This window comes from Oryctolagus cuniculus, chromosome 7 (genome assembly GCF_051225735.1).
Source record: "Oryctolagus cuniculus isolate XC-2025 breed Fujian yellow rabbit chromosome 7, ASM5122573v1, whole genome shotgun sequence".
NCBI classification, from domain to species: Eukaryota; Metazoa; Chordata; class Mammalia; order Lagomorpha; family Leporidae; genus Oryctolagus; species Oryctolagus cuniculus.
This window is the reverse complement of record NC_142873.1, coordinates 132356072-132362177: the sequence shown is the minus strand read 5'-3', so window position 1 is coordinate 132362177 and position 6106 is coordinate 132356072.

Here is a 6106-nt window from a genome sequence, read left to right as displayed (position 1 = left end):
GGAAGGTGCTCGGAGGGGGAGCTGTCTGAGCACCTGGACAATGAGTGGGCCCTGAGGGAGGAGAGGGACAGAGACAGGGAACTGCACAACTGCATGTTCAAAGGCCCAGGGGCAAGAGAGCGCATGGATTCCAGAGCCGGAAGAGCTGAGTGCAGCTAAAGCTCAGATGGCATTAGACAAATGGGCCGGGGGCAGCGGCGGGCGGGAGAGCGGCAGTGGCCAGGCCAGGGGTGCTGATAGTAGCCGAGCCGGCGGCAGTGGGGTTGGAGGCTCAAGGATGGCTTCCCTGGCATTGTGCATGTAGAGCTTGGCTGTGAACTGGGCACGGGCGATGAGGGAGGGAAGCATCTAGTGCTGCCTGCTTTCTGTTGGGTTCCTGGGCAGAAAGGGCGGTTCCCTGAGATGGGGAGCATTGAGAGCAGCCTTGGGGGAGCTGTGGTAAGCCTGGGACAAGCTCGGTTTCAGTTACAGCCTATGGGATTCTTGGGATTCTGGGGAGAGGCTCAGGAGCGTGTATCCTGCGTGGGTGGCGTCCCTGGCATCAGCATGTGGCCTGGTGATGCCCATCAGGATAGAGGCGTGAGAGTCCAGGGAGGCATCCGGGCTGGAGAATCAGGACCCAGTTGCCATGTGGTGTTGGGAGTGACCTGGGTAGGGGTTGGGGTTTGCAAAGTGGGAGGAGCTGTGAGCCCTGATCTGGCACAAGAAGGATCCCCACTGGCTGAGAAGGGGCAACCGAGGGAGAGAAGGAAAACCAGGACACTGTGGGGTCCTAGAGTTTGTGAAAAGAACGGAGTCCTGGAAAGGCAGGCCCAAAACTTCCCTCCCAGAGCCTCCCCTTGTTGGTCTGGAAGCACCTTTCTCTTGGGTTTGTTTAGAGGGGCAAGTGGGATTGGAGCTGTTGTCCGAGGTCGCTGGCTATAGCAAGGGATGGGGCCAGGGGTCCCAGACCCACCCATGTACCGCTACTGCCCTGGTTTTCCCCTGACCCTGCCCGTGTGTGTGTGTGTGTGTGTGTGTGTGTGTGTGTGTGTTGGTGGTGGTGGTGGAACAGCCAGAGAGGGCTGCCCGAAGCCGAATAAACGCACTTGCTCAGAGCCAGCAGGATCGCCACAGGTTCTGGGCTCTGAGTGGGGGCTAAGCCCTCCCTGGAGGTGGCATGGCAGGTGTCCCCACTGAGTGGGGTGCACATAGAGGCTGACGGGCCCTCCCCTGGGACAGATGTCCCAGCCCCACCCCACAGCCAGACTCAGGCAGCCCAGCTGTGTCTGGGCTCCATATGGGTTGCAAGGCCGCCCCCACCCTCGGCTGATGGAGGGTGGGCTGCTGGTGTGCAGGTATGCACGTGTCCGTGTAGGCCCCATGCCTGTGTGTATGTGTGTGTGTGAGTGTGGTGGGAGGGGCGGGTCTCCCTCTCTGTGCACATGGCTGAGCGTGTGTGCGTGTGGTGGGGATGACAGTGTAGCCATCTCCGAGTGTGCCCATCTGTGTGTGCGGGCTGTGGGGACCGAGCCCACATGTGCACTCGCTGGGTGTGCCTGCCTGTCTTGGCATATCCCTCTCTCTCGGAAAGCACCCACACTGGTGTTCCCCTGCCAGGAGCGGCTTTGGGGGAGGGGAGAGCAGAGCGACACTCCGGCCCCTGGGATCCAGCCCAGCTCATGAGCCGGGAGCCAGGAGGCCACCTCGGAGCGATGACCGGGCGCTGTCCGCTCGGACCAGCTGTAATTCCAGAGAAAGCTTCTGTCCTGCTGGGCCCCATCGGGAGAAGGGGGCAACACCCCCTGCAGCTGGGGGTCTGCAACTGGCCCTTCCCCGCCAGCCATGGAGCCCAGCAGACGCGCCCCCCTCCGTGCCCACTCCCTGGGAGGCGTCTGACACATGATTTATTCATAAAAAGCCATCATTTGTGCCAAAGAAGAACTGAGCCGCTCGCTTTTTAAGTGCGGATAATGCTCTCAGCCTCCTGCCTCCCCGCCCATCCTCTCACCTCCTTCCCCTCCCTTCTTCCTCTGTTCCTTCATTGTTCTCCCCACACCTCCCCTTCTCCCCCTTTCCCCATTCTCCTCTTCGCTCACCCCACCCACATCCTCCCCACTTCCTCCTTATCATTAGGGGAGGGGGCCAGAACCAATTGCCCCAGGTTGGGGAAGGCCTGGAGCCCCATAGCCCCCAGCCCCCGGCCCTCCTTTTGGCCTCCCCTTCTTGAGGCCCCCCGGGGAGGCTGTCCCAGTCAGCACCCCCATGTGCTGTGACTTCAGCCTCCCACTGTCAACACCAGTCCCCAGAATTACAAACGCTCCGTCTAACTCAAAGCAGTGTGCTTACTGTGTGGAACATAGGGTCAAGGCAACACCCCCTCATACTCATCCCCCTTCCGCTGCCCCCTGAGCTCCCCACATGGCGGTTCTGGAGCCACTATTATTTGGGAGTGCCAGGAGAGGCTGGTGCCAGCGGAGGCCCCAGGGCCCCATCACTGAGACAGGTGCAGAAGAATGAGTGTGTCCACAGGTGGAAGCTTGGACACAGACCCACACAAGGCTCCTAGAAGCAGACATCAGAGATCCACGTGTGTGTGTGTGTGTGTGTGTGTGTGCGTGCGTGTACTCTCCTGCTTGCACGTGCGTGCACACACACAGAGGCATGTGCACAGCCACCCACTTCTGCAGATGGAAAGTCACTCCTCACCCCTTTTGAAGTGTTCATCCCCTGAGCACCTGCGATGTGGGCTGGAAGTCTTTCCTCATTCAGACACCTGTTCATTCATTCATACATGCATTCATTCATTCACTCCATAAACCACTTTCCAACCCGCTCTGTGCCACTGGGGTGGCAGAAATGAACCTGACTGGCCCTTGGAAGGGGGCCTGGAGCAGAGGGGGCCCTCCCCTGCAGCCTTGGGCTGGGGGTTGGGGGCCCAGCAGGCGAGGGGTTAAGTCATTTGGCATCCAGAGCTGGAGCCATTAGGCCTCCTAATTATGAAATTATCGAGGTCCTCAGGTGACTGCTAATTTCACACACACTGTTCCTCTCACGGCTAATGAACGCCCGCAGAACCCACGCCTTGTCTTTCCTGCTGAACACTGACCTGCAGTTAATGAGCTCAGGAAGGCAGACAGGCCGCCGGCTGGGTGGGTGGGGCGCCAGGCCCGAGGAGGGGGCCGCTCGCCCTCCTGCCCCTCCTGGCTCTCTTGCTGGCTGCCAGCCCCGGTGACGGCTTCGGGGCAAAGCCCAGCCGCGAGTTCTGCAAGACAGGCTGGGCCTCCCTGGCTTCTGGGAGCAGGGGAGGGGTACGGATTTGGGGCTGGCATCAGCATGGGGTGGGCTGAGCTTGGGGGGAGGCGAGAAAGGAAATGGAGACGGCGGAGGACCCTCTCGGCTGCATTTGGAGCTGTGTGGGAAATATTCACAAAGGGCTGGCTGGGGGCGACGGGCTGAAGGGATGGCACGCGGAGATGCCCGAGATGGTGGTGACTGGTGTGAGGAGGGGCTCCGATAGCCGTGGGAGTGTCAGCTGGGGGGTGGGGTGGGCTGCAAACATGGCTGCTGCTGTTTGTGATTTTTAAAATTTTAATTGTTTAAATTTAAAAAGTGACAAAAATGACACTGCAAATATGTATATATATATCACTATATATATATATATATATATATATATACACACACACTTCCTGGGTGCGGTCAAAGGTGTGGCCAGTTCAAGAGCTCAGTAGTGGGGACACACTTGCCCCACTGGCTCCTCTGAGCTAGCCAACAGGGGGCTCAAAGGCCCCACGACCTACCCGTGGGGAGAAGCCTACCTCCAGCCATGACCCACCAGCAAGGACAGTATCAACTTAGTGACAGGGTGGCAGATGAGAGGCCAAGAGGGTGAGCACCATCCAGGGCCTGTGGCAGCCTCTTCCTGCCCTGTGGTCTTGCTGTCTCGGGGCCTCCTTTCCCAGGGGAGTAAATGAGCCCCTTAGACGAGAGCTGTGTGTTCCAATCTGTCTACAGAGGCGCAGGGTGGGTCAAACGGCCTGAGAGGCAGGTACCCCAGGAAAAGGGGTACCCCCTCTGTTCCAGGCTCTGTGTGTGTGCCTGGGGGCACACATGACCGTATATGTGAAAGCCACCCCTCCCCCTAGGAACCAGGGGCCGTGCTGACACCCCACCAGTCCTGCCTGCGCTGTGTGCTCTGATGGCCAGTTCCTGCTCTGTCGCCTGCTCTCACTCACCTCTGTGCCTCTGTTCCCCCATGTAGGACATAGGTAATACACGGGTCCACTCCCCTTGGATGTGGCAAAGATCTCAGCAATCATTGCTGTTACTGTGTGACGTTTCCCATGATTCTGCCCCCAAGGCCTTCCCCCAAATGCCCACAGGGTCCTTCCAGGCCGCTGGCTCCATGGACAGGCCCAGGGAAGGGATCTGCACCAGGGCAGAGCCAGGCCTCAGTCCCAAAGCCCATGGGCCCTTGACCATGCTGTAACACCCTTCCTCTGTGTGCCAGCCCCAAACATCACAAGTGTGTGTGCACCTCCACACAGCAAGCCGCTCATCCCCACATCCTACCTGCGTGCATCCAAAGCCGCACACCCACCCGCACAGTCAGATGTGGGTGCTGACCGCATCAACATACTTGCAAAAATTCACATGCATGTAGACTACACACACGCACACACACAACACCATGCACATGCATGCACACATACAAGTTCACAGTTCCACGTGATGCTCACATGTTAGGGTTCTCCCATGCACATGGGACTCAGGCATGTGGATCCTCTCAGGTGAAACAGGCATGAACACACACTTGAGCACACGCATAGGGAAACACGAGTCTGGGCACCCTGGTGCAGTGAGGGTGAGCAGCTTCCTGGCCCCTGGGTGTGATGGATGGACCCCTGTCCTCAGTGACTATCCGAGTGTTGGCGTATGAGGTGCAAACACCAATTAGTGGGGCCTTTGAAAGCATCGGCTTGTTACAGGGGAAGCAGAAGAGGCTGCAATTGGCATAAAACACGGAGCTACTTAACTCTCCCGGGGCGGGGTGTGCACTGTGCAAAGGCCTGTGGGCAGAGCTCTCCCCTCCGTTCTGCACTTGTTACTGGAGAAGGACCCTCGCGAGGGGCCTTGGCAGGCAGCTTTGATGCGCCATGGAAGTGGGGGGTGGGGGGGACCTCCTGCCGGCGCTGGGCTGGCACCAAGCGAGCGGGGGCTGCGCCAACTGGCGATCAATTTCATGCACATCGTAAACCTAAGTGCTTTCTGGAGAGCCGGGCAGATTGCACATAAAGTCCCCCTTCTGTCCCTAGCACACGGGTGGGCGGGTGAGGCAGAGGCTCCCCCTGGCAGACAGACCTCCAACAGGCTGCAGGAGCCCTGAAAACCTGCCCCCGCCCCCCCAGTGGGGGGCAGGAGGTAACCTTGGGGACATGACACCTTCTCCCAGGAGGATCGGCACTTCTGGGGCAGCTGGAGATGGGCAGAACAGTGCCTGAGCCTGGGGGCTGCCAGGCTCTGCTAGCTACTGGCTGAGTGGCCTGGGGCAGGCAGCTTCTCTGGTCCGCATTTCTTCATCTGTACGATGGGTTGATGGAAGAATTCAGTGAGCTCATGTCTTTGGCATGATGTGCTGCAGAGCTGAAGCTTACAGGAGCACAGAGAGGTCACGTTTACAGTCATTGTTATGCTCAAATGGTCCAGCCTCTGAGCCTTGCATGCTTGCTGTGTGGCCTTGGGCTCCTCCTGACCCAGGGCAGGCTCTGGGCCTGAGGATGGGGTGGGGCGCACAAACCTGGCTTCCGATGCAGGAGTCCACCCTTCCTCCGTCCTGCTCCTGTCCAGTCCCTGTCGACCCAGATTTGCTGTTTGGAGAGGCTTCATCGCCCATCTCTCTTGCCACGAAACGCCAGGGCCAGGCTGGAGGGCTGCCCTCCACAGAGTTTCCAAGTCCCCTGCACTTGGGATGCCACAGTGATCCTGGGCCAAGGTGGCAAGGAGGGGGGAGGTGGAGGGGCTGTGTTCCTGCTCCGCTCTGGGCCTCTGGGAGCCATGTTTGCATCATCACTCACAGGCTCATAAAATCAGATTCTCAGCTTCTGCCCTGAGCCTAGCCCTGAGC